Genomic DNA, 19040 nt, shown 5'->3' on the forward strand with positions numbered 1-19040 from the left:
AGAGGGCTTCTCAGCTGCAGTGTGACATGGTAGTGCCATCCCTTCTCCACAGAAAATCTTCATGAAGTTTCTCCAGAGACCTCCCCATGACTGTTCTTAGACCATCAGCAAGAACTTCTGCACAGAGCTTCCAGGCTGAGGTGAGGGGCAGAAGCAGGACGTGATCACAAAGTAACCCAGGGCCTTCACAGAGCCTTTGCATTTCCTTGGACACTAGTCAGGTCCTGTGGAGCCAGCAGGCTGGAGGGAAGGGAAGGGGACGCTCCCTGTCCTGGGCACTGATATTGCAGAGTGTCCTTGTCATGGACACTCATGGGGTGCCACCTTGTCACCTAAAGCCTCAACAATGCCCAACACTAGCTGTCATTTAGTCATTCACAAGAACTTTGGATTATGAGTAAAGTGTTCTCATACAAGAGGGCACCATTGCCAGCTGAAGGGTCTCCCTAAGGAGCTTCTACATAGTGAGATTGTGGCTCACAGATTTTACCATAAACCACTGAAGGCAAAGACGAATACATAGGATGTTAGACTAATGAAGGGCCTTAGAAAGTAAACTGCAGCCCCTTGTTGTACAGGTGAGGAAACCAACTTGAAAGGTATTTGCTCAGTGTTACTTGGTGGTCGGCAGAGCTGGGATGAGGACCCCTGGGTGCTAATTTATAATTTTGGAGGTCTTCTGGTGAGGGGTCTGAGTTTCTAGGTATGTGATCATGCCATTAGCAAACGCACAGAGGATGACTTCTTCTGCTATCTGTAACTCCTAGCTTATTTCTCTTGCGTATTGCTCTTGTTAGAATCTTGAGAACTACACTGCCTAGGAATGGTGAGAGTGGCGATTCTTGCCTTTTTCTTGATTCTAGAGGAAATGCTTCTGTCTTTCTGCATTCCCTGTGGGGTTGGCAATGTCATGTGAAGTATTCTGATATTTTGGTACTGAAGCCAGAATTAGACAGGCAGAGGGGCAAGGGTCCATCCAGAGAATGGGGGAATTGAAATGCTAATTCCTTCAGAGCCTTTCTTCCAGCCTGATCAGGAAAACCTGCCCTGCTCCACTGGGTGATAAGGCAACCTGTCCCAGGAATTGCCCCTCCCTACATGGAGTTGTGAAAGGTGTAAGTTAATGCATCTTGGGCCCCCTCCTTGCTGGATCCCTCCACCTTGGCCCTCTGGCCCATCTGCTAATCACCTTTTGGCCATCCCCCTTAGCTTCTCCTGGGCCTAGTCATGTATGCAGGAAGGAGAGAGATAGGGGAAGAGAGCAGGGGACAAAGGAAGCCTAGGACACATAAACATGCAAGAACTCTCCCTTCCTGAGACAGCAGGATACCAGCTGTGGCCCCTTCTCTGTCCCTGAAGAAGTCTATGTCACTCTGTTGTAAATAAACCCTGCTTTATGTGCTTCCTGGGTGTGCTTCTCTAGTGGTTCACCCTGTGGGGGTGGGAGAAGTGGTCAATGGTAACTGACAGTTTCACTAATGAGACTTTTCATAGAAAACAATTCATAGTGATAAATGCTGACATAACAAAAGAGAAAGATCCCAAAGAAACATTCTATTATTTTATCTCAGGATCCTGAAAAGAAGGAAAAAATGAATTTCCAAACCAATAGAAGAAAAGAAACAGTTAACATTAGAGAAATATTGGATGAAACAAGAAATGAAAATTTCAGTGATTCAATGTAACACAGGATTGGTTCTTTGAAAATATAGACAAGTTGATCACTCCTCAAACTAACCAGACTAGAAGAATGCAGACTGTAATAAATAAAACTAGAGAAGAAAAAGGGGGTATCCTCACAAATATCTCTGAAATCCAGATAATAATCCAGTTCATTCACAATTCTTATAGATGAGCATTACAGACTGGGCTTTGGGGACATTAACATGATAAACTCCCAGAAGCAGTTTCCCATCTCCCAGACTCAAATCATACTGTGTATTCTCCTTCAGACCCAATTTCCCTAGCTCCACTAATTATCTAACATTTAAATCTGGCTTCAGAGTTAACATAGATATGTGCATCATGGGATTTTGTGCATGTAAAAATGAATAAATTAATGGATGACTAGATCACAACAGAAGAAGCTCAATCTTCCTGTATGTTCTTCTGTCCACCATGCTTCCCCATAATACTCTCATCTGCCCTCAGAGCTGCTCTACCTGGGCCTCCACCCAGAGCTGCTATATAGCAGGAGGACATGCAAATAGGGCCTCCCTCTGCCCATGAAAACCAGCCCACCTGACCCTGCAGCTCTGCACAGGAGCCCAGCCCTGGACTCCCAGCTCAGCCCACTCAGTGATCAGGACTGAACACAGCTGCTCACCATGGAGAGTGTGCTCAGCTGGGTTTTCCTGGTGGCTGTTTTCAAAGGTAATGAATGGAGAACCAGAGATCCTGAGTGTGAGAGTGGACAGGAGTGAGAGGAAGAGTGGGTGAGTGACAGTGTCCTGACCAGGCTGCCTCTGTGTTTGCAGGTGTCCAGTGTGAGGTGCAGCTGGTGGAGTCTGGGGGAGGCCTGGTGCAGCCTGGGGGTTCCCTGCGACTCTCCTGTGCAGCCTCTGGATTCACCTTCAGTGATTACTACATGCACTGGGTCCGCCAGGCTCCAGGGAAGGGGCTGGAGTGGATCTCACGCATTAGTGATGATAGTAGTTACAAATACTATGCTGACTCTGTGAAGGGCCGATTCACCATCTCCAGAAACAACTCCAAGAACACCCTGTCCCTGCAAATGAGCAGTCTGAGAACCGAGGACACAGCCACCTATTACTGTGCTAGAGACACAGTGAGGGGACCTCAGTGTGAGCCCAGACACAAACCTCCTGCAGGGTTTCCAGGGCCAGCAGGGGGCGCTCAGCACACAGGAGCCAGGTCACCCAGGAGCAGGTGCAGAGGGAGGAGGGAGCAGCTCAGCTCAGGCCCTGAGGTCCCTGCCCACCCAGCACCCCTGACTCCACCTTGCCTGCAGATTCTCGAGGTCCCTCCTCTGCCAGACCCTCTGTGAGGTGGTTCTTCTCTAGGTCTTGCTTGTCTGGAATTCTCTCAGCACAGATCAGGCAATTTTGCAGATGGAGATTAATTCCAGGGACGTTTCCTGAGCAGCACCTTTAAAGTGAACTGAATGGATCTTTCTTTTCCTCGTTGGGGATTGAATCCAGGGTGCTCCACCTTGACTTCCATTCTAGGTTTTATGTGTCTTATTTGGAGACAGGTTCTCCCTAAGATGCCCAGGCTGACCTTGAAGTTATGATTCTCCTCCCTCAGCCCGCAGTGTCCCTGGGGTCTACAGGTGAGCTCCCCACACCTGTGAACTTTACACACTCCTGACGCCATGTCTCACTCCCTGCCTGTTTAGGTGATTCCCAGTCCCCTTCCCATGACTCCTTCCCTTTCCCCCTCCACCCAGTGACCTTCCTGTGCTGGATCAGGTCACAGCACACAGTTCTCCTGGGGCCCACCTACTGCCAGAACTTTCCACCCCTGGGGACCATGTGCAATGTCTGGAGGGAGTTGTTTTCACATGTGAAGGAGGGATTTTCCCGGCTTCTCATTTTTATTGACCAATGAGGTTACCACACCTCCAGCCATCACAGGATATCACCCACAGCGAGGAATTATCTGACATGAATATCTATGGAGTAAACAGGAAAAGGGTGACAGAAAACCTAAACTTTATTGAAATGCACAGAAATGTGTGTATTCTGAGTGAACCTTGGTGTGTGTGAGCTGTGTGTCCCTCATGATGAGGCTCTGTGACACCCACACCTCAAACCCAGGGCTTCAAATGGTGGACACACCCACTCCTCATGCAGCTGTGCATGGCCTGTGGACAGGGGTGACCTAAGCAAGGTCTTCAAGAGAAAGGGGCTCCCTGGGCAAGGACCCAGTAGGAAGGATGGTCAGCTATTCAGGTCAGCTCAGCCACTGGCCTCAGGCCCCAGAAGAAACACTGTGCCCAGAACCACACTGACCCCATCTCACTATGAGCTGACCCTGAGCCTGAGATGCCCCAGGACACCTGGCTGCTGGGGAGAGGCAGCGTGGAGCCTGCCTGGGTTTCCAGCCACTGTGGCTGCATTGCAGGGTCACAGACAGGGACACCTGGCTCTGTCCCTGCTCACGTCAGTGCCCACCCTGTCCTGAGGGTCTGCTCCAGTCTGGGTGAGGATGAGCAGAGGCAATGTTTACATCCCAGATGGTCCTAAGAACCCAGCAGCTGTGGGAAGACATGGAACCCCCAGTCCCCTTTGACTTCAGCACTCACACCTCCAGTCAGCACACTGTGTTTTACTTTCATTTTAATACACTTTTAGCTGTAGGTGGGCACAATGCCTTATTTACTGGTTTGTTTCCCAGGTGCTGAGGACCAGACCAGGCCTCCCACAAGGGCTCTGCCCTGGCCTCAACCCAGCCCCACACACTCCTACTGCTGTTGTGATACGTTGATTTTTCTTGACAGTCCCTGGGTCTCTTCCTGATGACTCCCAGGGCCCATGGTCACACAGGACAGTGGGGCTCCTCTGACATGGTCACAGCAGGTGGGACATGGTGGCTGCACTCTTTCCCCAGTGCTTCCTCCTTCCTCCACCCTCCCCCCCACCCTTCCTCTTCTCTCCTAGTTTTCTGGTATTTATTTATTTATCTTCTCTATTCAGTGCCACTCAGCTTCTGAGTTGGTCCACACACAGCTGGACCCCCTTGTCTGACCACCTGTCCTGGAGGGTGGGGAACTGTCTTTCTCCTTCTCAGTGGCTCTGCTGCACCAGGTGAGACTGTGGGTCTGCGAGGGCAACTGACCACCACCTGCACCTGTGTCCTGTGTAGAGATGTGGCTTGAACCCCCTCCTTCTGGTGGTCCCTGTCCCTGTGCTGTGCTTTGGGGCTGAGTGCTGGACATCACTCCCTCCAATCCTCCTGAGACCCAGCCCCAGCCCTGTCCATCACACTCTGTCTCCCACAGGGCAGTCTGTCCATTCAGATGAAGTGCCCGTTGATCTCATCCACACGTAGACCTCCAGCCAGGACCCAGTGCCTCTCCTACTCCCAGAAAGGGGCTGGGGCTGGGCTCCGAGGACCCAGTGAAGAGTGGACCTAAGTGGCTGTCCAGTCTGGACACTCAAAAGCACGTCCTCCTGTGCAGGAGAAATAATAGGAAGGGGAGAGTGGAGGGGATTCTGAAGTGAAGTGTGTGAGCAGAGGTGCCCTGGAGGGTGTCCACGCTGCCCACTGAGTCCCTTCAACTCCAGCCCCTCCCAGCTCTGGCAGCTCTGCTGGAAGGCCAAGTCCTGCATGGGGGATGCAGGCCCTCTCCAGCCAGGGCCCTGGGCTTTCCCTGGTCAGCACAGCCCAGCTCCCCTGAGGTCAGTGTCTGCTGGGCTGAGGTCTGTTACTGACCCTGCTTCTCCAGACCTGGTGGGAAGTGTCCCTCCTCCTCTGAGGGAGGGCTTGTCCTCCCCGTGGTCCATGACCCCAGACCAGCTGCAGCCTGTCTCCTGAGCCAACCTTCTTTACTCTGGGAGCCAGTGCTTTCAGCTTTCTCTGAACACCAGCTCACCGAGGTGCCACCTGCCTTTCCTGTGGCCCTGCCTCAGTTCTTGCTGCTCAACTGCTGAGCTCCTTCTCTCCTGGGACCTGCTGCAGCACCCTGGGGTCCCCTCAGCTGCCTCCCCATTCCTGCTACCTCATTTTCAAGTCCAACTTATTGTCTGGGGAAGACTTAGTTCCCTGTTCTCTGTGTTTGCATTTCACAGAGGAGCTGTGCATATGATTAACTGACCATGTTCTCATCAAGGGCTTCACCCTGAAACATGGTGATTGACACCTGCATAAGAAGGCCCTGGGATTTCCAAATTGTGTGCAGACCCTCCCTTTGCTTTATACGTGCAAGGATAGTCCACACCTCCATGGATTAGTGCAACTGTGCAAAGGTAACATGAAGTCTAAGTACCAGTTTCAGATTTCTAATGCAATAGTGCCCCACCCTGGGGGGAGTACTTCCTGATGCCACAGATTCGGGATTTGAAATTCCCATTCTGGCTCAGTGTGGTGAGGAGAAGGAAATACTGACTCCATAGCTCACATATGAATGGCGGGTGAACTTGCTGATGCTCTTGGCACGCACACCCTGGGGAGGCTTGAGGCCCAGAGTGTGCACAGCGAGCTGAGGTCACCCACTCCTCTCTCAGCCTTCTTCCTGCCCATCAGGGGCAATTTAGTGTAGGAATTTCACATTTTTTCTGCGTTGGCAAGTTGACATTCACATTAGATCCAGGGATGTTGGTACAGTGCCCTTTGTCCTTCCTCAGTGTTAGAAGGAGGGAAGATTCTAAGAGGGTAAGTATGTGAGTAGAAGTGATCCTCTGGTATTGCATGTTGGCCATGAGCTCAGGGTGAGTGAATCACAAATTTGATGTTACAGAAAGAGGCAGAGAAATCAGCTGATCTGAGCCTTGGGGTGCTCTGGGAACTGGTCACTGACCCTAACTGGGCATGTGACCCTGGTGACACGTGGACTGACTAGATTATTGGGTTCCCCCAGTGAAAATACAGAAGTGCCACCAACGGTGTCTCTTGGAGTTGAGGCTGAAGTGTGCACGGCCAGGCTGCTCAGGGTGAGGGGATGAGAAACCTTCCCTGGATGGAGCTGCTGGTCTCACACATGCCAGAAGGTGAGGCAGGTGCCAAGGCTGAGCCTGGGGGTCGAGCACCTTCTGGGGACAGGAAGAATGTGGCAGGATTTTCTCTAATTTCTTGCAAGTGCTGCATAGGAGGTGGTGCTGACGGAGCAGGTTGTGAGTTTACATGGAACTGACTGGTTTACAAGGACCCCTATGACCAAGGTGTGATTTCAGGGGATGAACGTGTGACCAGAGGCCAGCAGGAACCAGCCCTGTGTGTCCCTGGGAGCAGCAGGTTGTCATCCAGTAACTGAATGTCTGCAGTGGCCTTGAGAATTGGAAGTCCCCACAGAAGGGGGTGGACTGCACAGTGTTGTGGGTGTTACACTCACACAAGAGGCAGAAACCATCTCTGTCTTCCCTTCATTTCACCATGAAATACACACAGAAGTTGATGGATCTCTCTCAGAACTCATGTGTCCCCATCCTGCTGATGGGCAGCTCAGTGGTTTTCTGTGAAGGACACTTTCCTGGTGCCTGGGTGGACAGCTCAGGATGTGTCCTCTCCTGCACACATCTGTGGATGCACTAGTCAGGTGGACAGGCCACATCAGAGAGTGGAGGGAGGGGGGTGTGCACAGAGCAGGTAGCTCTTCCTCCTGAGGCCCCGACTCTCCTCTCTGCTGTGTCATCCCAGGGCTTGCTCTGACCCCGACTCTCAGCAAGGTGAGCACCTGAGCTGTGCTTGAGAAACCATCAGTACTCACTGGTCCAGGATGTGATGGACAAGGGCCTCAGCTCTGCCACCTGGTTCCATCATTGGGAGGAGCAATCTGGACCTCCACCCCATGCTGAGGGCACCACTCTTCACCACAGCAGCATACAGCACCCACCTGTGCCCTCAGCAGGAGCAGGGGAGCCTGAGTAATCATGGAATACTACTCAGACAGGAACAATGGAGGGCTCTCATTTGGGACAACTCAGGTGACCCGAGGACACTGCACTCATTGACATAAGCCAGGCACAGAAAGACAGGAACCATTGCCTCACTTACAGCTCTGATCTAAAGTTTCCCAGAGGTGCACAGAGGAGAAGGAGGCTAGCAGGGCCTGGGGCAGTAGCCCTGGGAGAGGCTGGTCAGAGTGGGTCACTTCTGATAAGCAGGAGGAGAACCTCCAGGACAGTGGCTCTGCAGGAGGCTCTGGTGAGTCCCACCTACTGTACACCTGCAGCAGTGCTGAGAGAGCTTTGATTTCTCACATGGAATGGTGGAAGTCAGAGCTGCAGCACCTGCTAATACCTGGATCAGCCTTCCCCCCACAGGTGCCCATCGGGAACCTTCATCCTAGGTGAAGGGTCTCCAGGGGCCCTGCTCTGCCCTCTGTGGGCTTGATTAGAATTACATTTAAATAGTGATGGCAGCAGACACTGAGACCCAGAGGTTCAGTGCCCTCCTTGTTTGCAGTGTTCTCTTTGGAGCATGGTGAATGCGTTACTCAGAGAACACGGCATGACCTCAGGTCAGAAGACTGAGCTTCATAAGATTGTGGAGTTGATAGTTGACAGAAGGAGGCACATGAGGTCCACCTGTCAAGTGGAGCACTGAAGTGTCCCTGCTGCCCTGGAGTCAGTGTGGGCACAGAGGGCCTGGGCTAAGGAGCTGTCCAGGCCACCCCTCCACAGGTCTCTGGCATGTCCCTTAAGGTCAGGACTCACAGAGTCCTAGTAATACGATCAGGAAGCACTGAGGTGGGACCTGGGTTGTGGGGCGCTGGGGGAACTGATGAGGGGAACAGACGCAGCCCCTCAGGGCCCTGGCGCAGTCTCTGCACTGAGCACATGAGGTCTGGTTTCCCTTGATGGACCCTGAGCTCACAGGGGAGCCAGCAGAGGGCCGCACCTGGGGCTCAGGAGAGGACAGGCCCCTGGTGGGTGCCCACCTGCAGGAGGACCCTCCTCAGGCAGCACACTGAGCTCTGCCCAGGAACGGGCTGGGCACCAGGAGCATGGCTCATGCTGCTCAGGAAAGGACCCCACAGGGACCATGGAGATGTGCAGAGATAAGGCAAGGACTGGGCACTGCGGCTGGTCAGACGTTCCCATACTCCAAAGAGCAGGGACTTCTCCTAAGCCCACTGCTGAGAGGGACCGTGGGTTTTGTTGGCAGCATTTTGACTGCTCAGCTGTGCACCCCATCTTCCCAGGGGCAGGAGTGTCCCCAACATTCCCCCCACCCTCCCTCCTGAGGATGATGGGGAATGGACACTGCTCCTGGGACCAGAGCAGGGCTGGCCCCCGGGTCTGCAGACACATTTCCAGGTGAGACGTGTGGGGAGGATGGGGCTGGAACCTGACAGGCAGGTGGTGTCACTGCTGAGGGTTCAGACAGCAGCATCCTGGGCCTGGGCTGCCCTACACTGCCACCCCCGTCCAGCACAGGCAGCTGAACTGAAGTCACTGTGTGAATTTGGGGTGACACACAGTACCACAGACACAGAATACCTTTTATAAGCTTCATGATGGCTTTCTCCATCTCCCGGCCTCAGGGTCCCCAAAAGGGGGACAAGAGAAGGTCAGAGAGGCTGACAGGAGAGAGGGGGCACATTCACAAGTGGGCATTAATTTTGGGTGATGCTGTTTCTTAGAATTTTCTATCTGAAAAAGGCAGAAGGGGCAGGATTACAAAGGAACAGGTGACTGTGACTGAACCCCAGCAGGTGACACCTACTCCTGGAGCCACACCCTGGTATCCCAGCTGGGGAGCCCCCAAGTTACTGGACCTGGCACTACCCTGCCCGACTGAATGCAGTAACTGTTCAGAACCTGGAGCATCAGGACTTAAGGGGGTTCATGGAGGGCGGCTTCCCTCACTAATGGCTCTCCTCACCTGGGACCTACGCTGAGCTGAGCCCTTGGAATCCAGGGAAACCTCTGCAGATGGAGAGGGAGCTGGGCATAGAGAGGAAGTCACATGTCAGTGCACAGCTCCTCTGGGGACAGCCACTTAGACAGTCTGTCTCCTCCTCTTCCCAAATGGTGTCCATCACAGGTTGCATCCAGTCTCCCTGCTGGTGCTGATGTGTCCTGGATTACAGGACATTAGAAGATGAGGAAGGCTGCACCTATGTCACCCAACCAACATGACAGTGTCACAAGTTCTCCAGGAACAGAAGGACCATTGCACAGTAGCAGACAGTGGGAGAGAAAGCAATGTGTGGGACTCAGAACTGAGCACTCAGTACCCAGAGCCTGAGAGGGTGTGAGGGGTGAGACTGGGCACTAGGAAGGGAGCAGGGTCCTGAGGAAGGGGCTGGGCTCAGGAGGGTGGGCTCCCCCTCTGACAGCCTTCCAGCACCCTGAAACACCTGCTCTCCTCTCACAGGTAAAGTTCCACCTGGGTTCCAGACAGGGACACATCTCAGGAGCACAGAGGACCTGGGCAGCCTGACCCCAGCCTCTCCAGATATCAGAAGAGCCTCACCCACATGCAAATCCCTCCTCCTGCCCTGGGTTCAAAGGCCCTCTGGGCTGTGGGAGCTCCCAGCTCTCTGCTCAGACAGGGCTGAGGTCTCTGGGAAGCAGGTGTGGTCTAGAAGATGAGGCTGCTGGGTCTTGTCCTGTGCCTGGTCACAGCTCCCCAAGGTGAGTGTCCCCAGTGTCAGACCTGGGTCCATGGGGAGGTTGTGACTGCAGGTGACTGACAGGGTGTGACTGTCCTTGTCCCCAGGTGTTCTGTGCCAGGTGCAGCTGCAGGAGTCAGGACCTGGCCTGGTGAAGCCCTCGCAGACCCTGTCCCTCTCCTGTGCTGTCTCTGGTTACTCCATCACCAGTGGTTACAACTACTGGAGCTGGATCCGTCAGCCCCCAGGGAAGGCGCTGGAGTACATAGGGTACATATATAGTAATGGTAACACTAACTACAACCCATCCCTCAAGAGCCGAGTGTCCATCTCCAGAGACACGTCCAAGAACCAGTTCTCCCTGCAGCTGAGCTCCCTGACCACCGAGGACACAGCCACCTATTACTGTGCCAGAGCCACAGTGAGGGGACCTCAGTGTGAGCCCAGACACAAACCTCCTGCAGGGCGCCCAGGGCCAGCAGGGGGCGCTCAGCACACAGGAGTCAGCTCAGCCCAGAAGCAGCTGCAGATGTGAGTTGGGGCAGGTTTCCTCCATCTGGAGGCCTGTCCATGTACCAGCTTCCCAGGGGATCTCTGTGGCCTTGTGGTCTCTACTTATCTCTGATGTGTCTGAAGATAATGATTCTCTTTTTGTCATGTTCTTTTTCTTTTGAAATAGAGCATCTTACATATATTTATGATAGGTTTTCACTTTGACATAGTCACATATATTCATTGTCTATAAAACCTCTGTTGCTCTCACAGCACCTCCTTTTAAATTTTCCTCCTTCTCCCCATTATTAACTGACCTTTCTGCCACAACTTTCTGATTTTCATTAAATTTACACTCTTTGTGTGTGTGTGTGTGTGTGTGTGTGTGTGTGTGTAGAAACTCACAGTGGTTCACTCCCACAGGTGCAGGACTCCCAGGTGGGCAGAATTGACCAATAATATCTGCTCAGCTCACTCCTGGCCCCTCCCTTCTCCTGTCCCTCCTCCCTCTCCCTTAGTCATTTCCTGATCCCCACTGACCTCTTCTGTGCTCTTGGGGTTCCCCTTCCTTTATCTCCCTTATTTGTGGCAGCTCCCACAGAGGACAGCCAACACTCACCTGACTCCTGAGCCTCTCTCATTCCCCTTCCCTAATGTCCTCCAGCTCCGTCCACTCACCATCATCTCACTCCTCCTACTGGCTAAGCAGAGCTGCAGTGTTGGTGCATGACCCACATTTCCTTTATCCATCCACTAGTGAAGGGCACCTGGGCTGGTGGCATAACCTGGTCTTGGGAACTGCACTGTATAAACCCTGCAGTGGCCATGTCCCTGCACTGTGCTGACTTGGGTCTTTGGGGTAAATACCAAGCAGCAGGAGAGCTGGGTCCCACTGTGGCTTCCTCCCTGTTGTTCTGAGGGGTCTCCACCTGCTCTCCTCAGGGTGGTTCTCATCTGCTGTCCTACCAACAAGGTGTGAGTGTCCTCTCCCCAGGTTTTCTCCAGCACCTGTTATTACTTGTATTGCTGATCACTGTCATTCTGTGGTCATGGGATGCCATAAGCTCACAGAACAACCAGGTCACCTTCCTGGAGAGTGTAATCTGGCCTGGTGGACTCAGCACCCTGACCAGGGCAGGGACACATGAGGAGATGGCAGACCTGGCTGGAAGGTGGGCCACAGAATAAAGCTTGAACATTGACCACAACGTGCAGAACACAACAGGCTTTTTCACCAAGATGCAAAGGAGCTCTCTGGAGCTCACCCCGACCTAAATACGTGATTTAGCAAATACCAGGGTGGACAGCCCTCTGCAGCCAGGAGAGTGACAAGCAGTTTCCACAGACTCTCCTTGACTGCACTCCCTTGATGGATCCTGCACTTAGGAACCTCCTTCTCGGGAGCTCCATAGAGAGGGAGCAGAGTAGCAAGAGGAGCAGAGTCCTGCCACACCCTCCATGGCAGGTGATGGAGAGGACGGGGCGAATCTCCTCAGTGAAGGGCATTCTAGAATGTCCCCTGATGAGCTGGGAATGAGGCTCCTGTGAAGTCCCTCCCACACCTCAGTCTCCCCATGAGGACAGCATCAGACAAACCCAGGAGGAGACTCGCTCAGCACAATGTCTGAAAACCCTCCTCCTCCTGGGGTCTCCAGAGGAGAGAGCAGAGGAGCCGTTCTGACATGGTGACGGCGCCCATCAGACCCCACAGGTGAGGCCTGTCTCCATCAGTCAGGGTGTCCCCTCCAGTGCCACCTGAGACCTCAGGCCACCCAGACATGCTCCAGGGCCCACACAAGAGGTCCCTTGTGCTGGGGAGCAGGATGACCTCAGCAGCCCAGCCTGGACACACTCGCTGTGCACTCCTGCAGGAGGGGCCCTCACATGGCCACACTTCACACCCACTGTGCAAGGTGGACCTGGCAAGTGGGCAGGGCAGCCAGAGGTGGACAAGTGGAGGACACAGGTCTTCTCCTTGTCCACAGAGCAAGCCCAGGAGCCCTGGACCTGCACCAGTGCAGTAGGTGGGCCCAGACCACCCAGCAGGGCTGGCAGGACCACAGAGACCTGAGCATCCCTCAGCATCCCCAGGTGCTGTCCAGTGTGGCCAGGGTCAAGTTTGGCTCTGGGTGTTCTTGTGCCTGCTCTGCTGGTTAAGGTTGGAGAGGCTCCCTGGGTTCCCAGCAGTCCTCATCTTCAACAGTGGCCATCACCTGCAGGGAGAGATTGTCCATGCTATGTCTCCTGTCCCCCTACCCAACCCCAGATGGGTTTTCTGCTTTACTTTAATTATCACCTAATTTTGCCTTAATCACTGATTTTCAGTCCTGATTACATTATAATTTCTTCATAGAAAATTTTTTACAGCAAATGAAATACTTATTTAGGGAAATCTTACATTCAATGTGAAGAGCAAGAGTCAGTCTTCCTTAACCATGACCACTGGGCTCCTGCCTGACTCCAGCTCCCTGGATGGAGATGTCCCTAGTGTGTCCCAGGACATGGGCTTCCCCTCCTGGAGCCCAGGCACAGGGCCCCCTTCTTGGGAGGAGGAGGGCAGCAGCAGGTCCTCCCTGTGGTCACTGTGCCATGTGCAGGACTGAGGTCCAGTCCTGGCTCTACCATGAAGGTGACTCTCAGAACTTGACAGTTGAGTCAGGTCCCACCCTGGGCCTCTCTGCAGCATGGACGTCCTGGTGTGGAACAGGTGGCCCCACTGGCTGAGGCCTCTGTCCACTCACTGCCCTCCCAGGGCCTGTTCAGGCTGAGACGTTTGTGCAGCTGAGTCAGAGCGGAGCAGTGGTTAGAGTCTTCTCCACACTCACTGCTCTCTCAATGCCTGTGAGCTCCCTCCTCTCCAGGTTGTGAAAAGGTGGTGGGTGTGGTGAAGGACTTCCCAGATATGAAGCATCTCTCATGTGGATTCTGCTGCTGGATGAAGGTCAGTGCTGGCTGAGGGACCTCAGCACATGCTGGACCTTGTTCCCACGTGTCCTGGGTCAATTGCAGATGCTAGTGTTGGGATCTTCACTGGGAGAGAGTCAACATCACCAGGTACACCTCCCAGGGCCAGGATTCATTAGCACTCAACAGGGTGAAACCTGAGGATATGGCTGCATATTCCAGGGGTGGGGGGACACAGAGTGAGGGAACTCAGTGTGAGCCCACTCACTCACCTGCTTGTAGGGGGCACTGAGGACCAGCAGGGGGCACTGAGGACCAGAAAGGAGCTGAGGACCAGCAGGGGAATCTCAGAATCAGCAGGACACTTGGGGAGTTCAGGACAAGAAGGGGGAGCTCAGGTCCAGCTGGAGGCTCAGGACCACTGGGGGGCTCCAGACCAGTAGAAACCTCAGGAGCAGCTGCCACCTCAGGGCCATCAAGGAGCGCTCTGGTCCAGAAGAAGGTCAAGAAACATCCAGAGAGTGTTTGTATTAAGAGGCTAATTTTACCAATAAGGTATTTCTTGTCTCTGATTGGGGTTCTTCATTGTTAAATGATACTATCAGGATATAATATTCTGTTTGTCTACTCTGAGTTCATGGTCTTGGGGGGTTTAATGTACATCTGAATTTCAAGGGTAAATTCTGAACCTGGATGACTATCCAATAAGATTGAGGATTTCTAAATACCGTGTGACTCCTTATTTGCTGTACACACAGAGGAGGAGCCACACCTGTGTATTTGAAGCAGCATCACAGGAACATGAAAAAGAAGGTGAGCTTGTCCTGCCCCTGACTTTCACAGCAAGTGACCCAGCTCTGGAGGCCACGTCACACCTCCTCAGCCCTGGGAGCCGGGTCAAAGTCAAGTTCAAAGCTGCTGTGTTTTCACAGTTGTTCATGGACATGAGCTGCCTGGGAAGGCATTTTCCCCCAGGGACCCATTCCCAGGAGGCTCCCTCCACCCACCCTCTTGTTCCTGTCTCATGCTGTGAACAAATGTCCTTCTGAGCAGCGATGGAGGCCAGGTTCCCTGCAATGTCTGTGCATTGTGATGGTGCTGTTTGCATTGGCTCCAAGAGTTCTGCTCCACTGCTCTCTGAGTTTCCAATGGAAAAATTGCAATAGGGCTTAGTAAGAAAGTGAGATATAGGGAATTTTCAATTGGAAATTACAGTAATCCTGGCCATGGCTCCACCATTTGTTGATCAGAAATGTCAATCATCCATGAACTAAAAAAGGATTCATCTGAACTGAGCAGAAAACCACTAAGGAAAGTTCCAAAGTAACAAGGGTCAAGGGATATGAAGTCCTGGAGGAGACTAGGAACCAAGGTGTTAATCCGTGAACTCTTGCTAATAGGAGTAATGCAGATCACAGCATCCAGTGAGGCTGATGGTCACTACAGTCAGTGGACATGTGACCTCGGGAAGGGCCATGTGAAGTCCTGACTCGTGGAGCCCAGTGACTGACAGCTGGAACAGGTGAGCTGGGGAAGTCAGTCACATAGAGGGCTCCAGGTTCCCCAGATCAGGAGGTGGGATCATCTGAAGATGTCTCCCTTTGGTCTGCCTGGAAGAAGAGCTTTCAAAACCTATGATTTTCAGGATGTGGAAACTTCACCCAGTGGCACACGTGTCATTGCAGGATGGTGAAAACATGGAGACCCACAGATCTTACCTGAGCCACCCCAGGACCAGGAGGTGGGTGCTGCAGGCTCAGTGTTTGCAGGGAGCTCATGGTCAACACCACAGGGAACAAGGAGAGGAGCCCACATGTCTTATTAGTGGGCTGTGCTCACTCAGTTAGGCAGGAGGTCAATTCCTGAACCTCATCAGGAGGTCAGCAACTACACCTGCCCTCTCAGTGACCCCAACTCACTAAAGACAGTGTCCACTGTTCTCTCCAAATGCTGGGCTGTGGGCAAGGCAGGTCTCACTGCAGTGAAGCTGCACAGGGAAGGGACCTGGGCCTCCTCCCTCACCCAGCCTGCCCTGCATGCCGTCCTGTCTGCTGTCAGCCTGGCTCTGCTGCTCTGGGGCACTCAGGGGCTCTCAGCCTCAGGCTGCAGCTGAGAGCTGCCTCTGCTCCCAGGACTCCCACCTGGCCCAGCACCTCCATCCTGTCCTCTCCTGGTGGAGACCAGAGGGCAGGACAGGTGAGGGGGAGAGCTCAGGGCAGATTCCCACCCACTGCTGTCCACAGGCATTGGCTGGACAGTCAGGAGGACAAGCAGGGCAGAGGGTGGGGAGGGCAGTGGGCACACAGCAGGAAGCCCCTGCCCTCCTGAGACCCTGCTCCCTCCTCTCCTGCTCAGTCTGCAGCCCCCAAATCTCACAGAGATGAAAGAGAAGAACTAGTCCTGAGAACAAAGGGGGGCTCTTCTCCTGGATGTGGGGAACCCCATCCCCAGCCCTGGGTTCTGTTCAGTCATCACTGAGGGCTTCTCCTTCAGGGCTGGGAGGTGAACCTGGGCCTCTTGCATGCTGGGCACGTTCCTGCCACTCTGAGACCCTCCCAGGTGCAGGAGGAAGGGCTTGGAGGAGGCAGGGCTGGGCTCAGGAGGGTGGGCTCCCCCTCTGACAGCCTTCCAGCCCCCTGAAACCACCTGCTCTCCTCTCACAGGTAAAGTTCCACCTGGGTTCCAGACAGGGACACATCTCAGGAGCACAGAGGACCTGGGCAGCCTGACCTCAGCCTCTCCAGATATCAGAAGAGCCTCACCCACATGCAAATCCCTCCTCCTGCTCTGGGTTCAAAGGCCCTCTGGGCTGTGGGAGCTCCCAGCTGTCTGCTCAGACAGGGCTGAGGTCTCTGGGAAGCAGGTGTGGTCTAGAAGATGAGGCTGCTGGGTCTTGTCCTGTGCCTGGTCACAGCTCTGCAAGGTGAGTGTCCCCTGTGTCAGACCTGGGTCCATGGGGAGGTTGTGGCTGCAGGTGACTAACAGGGTGTGACTGTCCTTGTCCCCACGTGTCCTGTGCCAGGTGCAGCTGCAGGAGTCAGGACCTGGCCTGGTGAAGCCCTCGCAGACCCTGTTCCTCACCTGTGCTGTCTCTGGATTCTCCATCACAACCAGTTACAGCTACTGGCACTGGATCCGTCAGCCCCCAGGGAAGGGGCTGGAGTGGATAGGGTACATAAGTTATGGTGGTGGTACAAACTACAGCCCATCCCTCAAGAGCCGAGTGTCCATCTCCAGAGACACGTCCAAGAACCAGTTCTCCCTGCAGCTGAGCTCCCTGAACACCCAGGACACAGCCACCTATTACTGTGCCAGAGACACAGTGAGGGGACCTCAGTGTGAGCCCAGACACACACCTCCTGCAGGGCGCCCAGGGCCAGCAGGGGGCGCTCAGCACACAGGAGCTCAGGTGCCCCCTTCAGAGCACAGAGGACAGTGGATGGTTTCTCTCCAGGTGATCAGTGTCTCCCTGGATCCCATCATGGAGAACCTGGAGGTCTCTTCTGCCTCAGATCATCCCATGCTCTTCTCTTATGGAGTCAGGAGTGTCTCTCTCCACCTGTCTCAGGTCAGGATGCACAGTACACGTGTATCTGTGTGTCCCTGTGTGTATATATATATGTGTGTATGTGTGTGTGCAGGAGTGTTATGTGTGTGTGTCTCTCTGTGACACTGTATGGGTGAGACCCCTGGAAGGCAGACTCTGCTACCTTGTCACATGGCTGTCTCTGAGCTCCAGGCCTGCCCCCTGCTCCAGCAGCCAGTCCCTGGGCAGCTGCAGAGGACTCACATGGGGAAGGCTCAGCAGGCTCTCAGACACCTCCACCCATCACAGCCATGACCCTGACCCTGCCAGGTGCTCTCTATACACTGACCTGGGTCACCCTCCCCAGGGCAGGCAGCTGTCAGCTCACACCAAGGCTGCAGCCTCCTCTTCCAGACCAGAGCAGGGGATCCCAGAGTCCTCAGCCCATGGGCACACACACACACACACATACACACACACACACTCACACACAGACACACACACTTTCACACATTAACACACACTCACATACACACACACACACTCACACTCACCACCCCCCCCACACACACACACACTCTCACACTACTCAGCCTACCACACAGTGTCCTTAGTTGTCATCATAGAAACGTCCTTTGACACAGTGGTTCTCCTGGTGACTGCACAGCTGCCCTCCACCCTTGGCCACATCTCCTCCTCATCTCTCCCTAGTGACCTCTCCACCCTGGTTCATGGGTTGCCTGAGCCTTTCCCTGGGCAGGTGGCGTCCTGCATGTGGATGTGGTGTCCACCTGCTGCTGCTGGGCTCCACCCCAAGGACCATGGAGTGTCTGGGGTCAGTCTGGGTGTCTGCAGGGCAGTGGGCCTCTCCTGGCCCTGGGTGTAGAGAGCTCCCTGCTGCCTCCCACCTCACAATCCCAAAGCCCAAATGCCAGCTCTGCCAGGCTCAGGAACCCTGTGCCCACCATCACCCTCATCTCAGTTCACCCCACAAAGTGACTTGGCTGTGACTCACTGACCTGGACACCCACAGCTCACCTGGTCTCAGTGTGCACAGAGGGCACTGGCTCCATGGACCTAGGAAGGAGCTGCGGTCAGAATTCCCCATGAAGCCCGACTCACACCTGTAAGACGTCTTCATCCTGCGTCCTCAGACTGCTCCACATTATTTCCTACAACCAGTTCTGAGGCCTTGGGGTCTCATGGAGAAGTTGGTCACAGACAGACCCTCCCTTGGTGCTAACTGCTGTGACAGTCATATTTCCCTCCCTGTGAGAACAGCCCTGGCAAGACCCGTGTAGAGGAGGTGAACGTTGTTTGGCTCCGGGTTGAACAAGTTCAGTCAATGGTTGGCCCACTCCATGGCTCTGGGCCTGAGGGGAGGCAGAGCATCATGGAGGAAGGACACCAATGGAAAGAAGGGGCTCACCTCATGGAGGCCACGACACACAGGGGAAATGACAGTTTACAGTGGAGAGGAAACTCCCCAGGACACACCCAGTGACTCCCCTCCTCCAGCCAAGCCCCACCTGCATGAAACCACCCCCATCTAGTCCATCAACTAGGGTGGATGCACATATCAGGTTAAGGTCTCATTATCCAATCATTCACCTCTGACTCCTCCTGCCCAAACACAGGAGCTTGGGGGACAGTCCACCTCCCACCTGCAGCAGAAAGGTGAGCAGAGTAGAGGAAGGAAACAGGAGGAGGGAGGGGAGGGACTGTGGAAGGGCTGGGGACTGAATTGGAACCAGTTACAGTCCAAGGTTGTATAATGACATCAAAACACACCACGCACAGTGGTGCACGTCTGTAATCAATGCAGCCAGGGAGACTGAGGCAGGAGGATCATGAGTTCACAGCCAGCCTCAGCAAAAG

Source organism: Callospermophilus lateralis, chromosome 3, assembly GCF_048772815.1.
Source record: "Callospermophilus lateralis isolate mCalLat2 chromosome 3, mCalLat2.hap1, whole genome shotgun sequence".
NCBI classification, from domain to species: Eukaryota; Metazoa; Chordata; class Mammalia; order Rodentia; family Sciuridae; genus Callospermophilus; species Callospermophilus lateralis.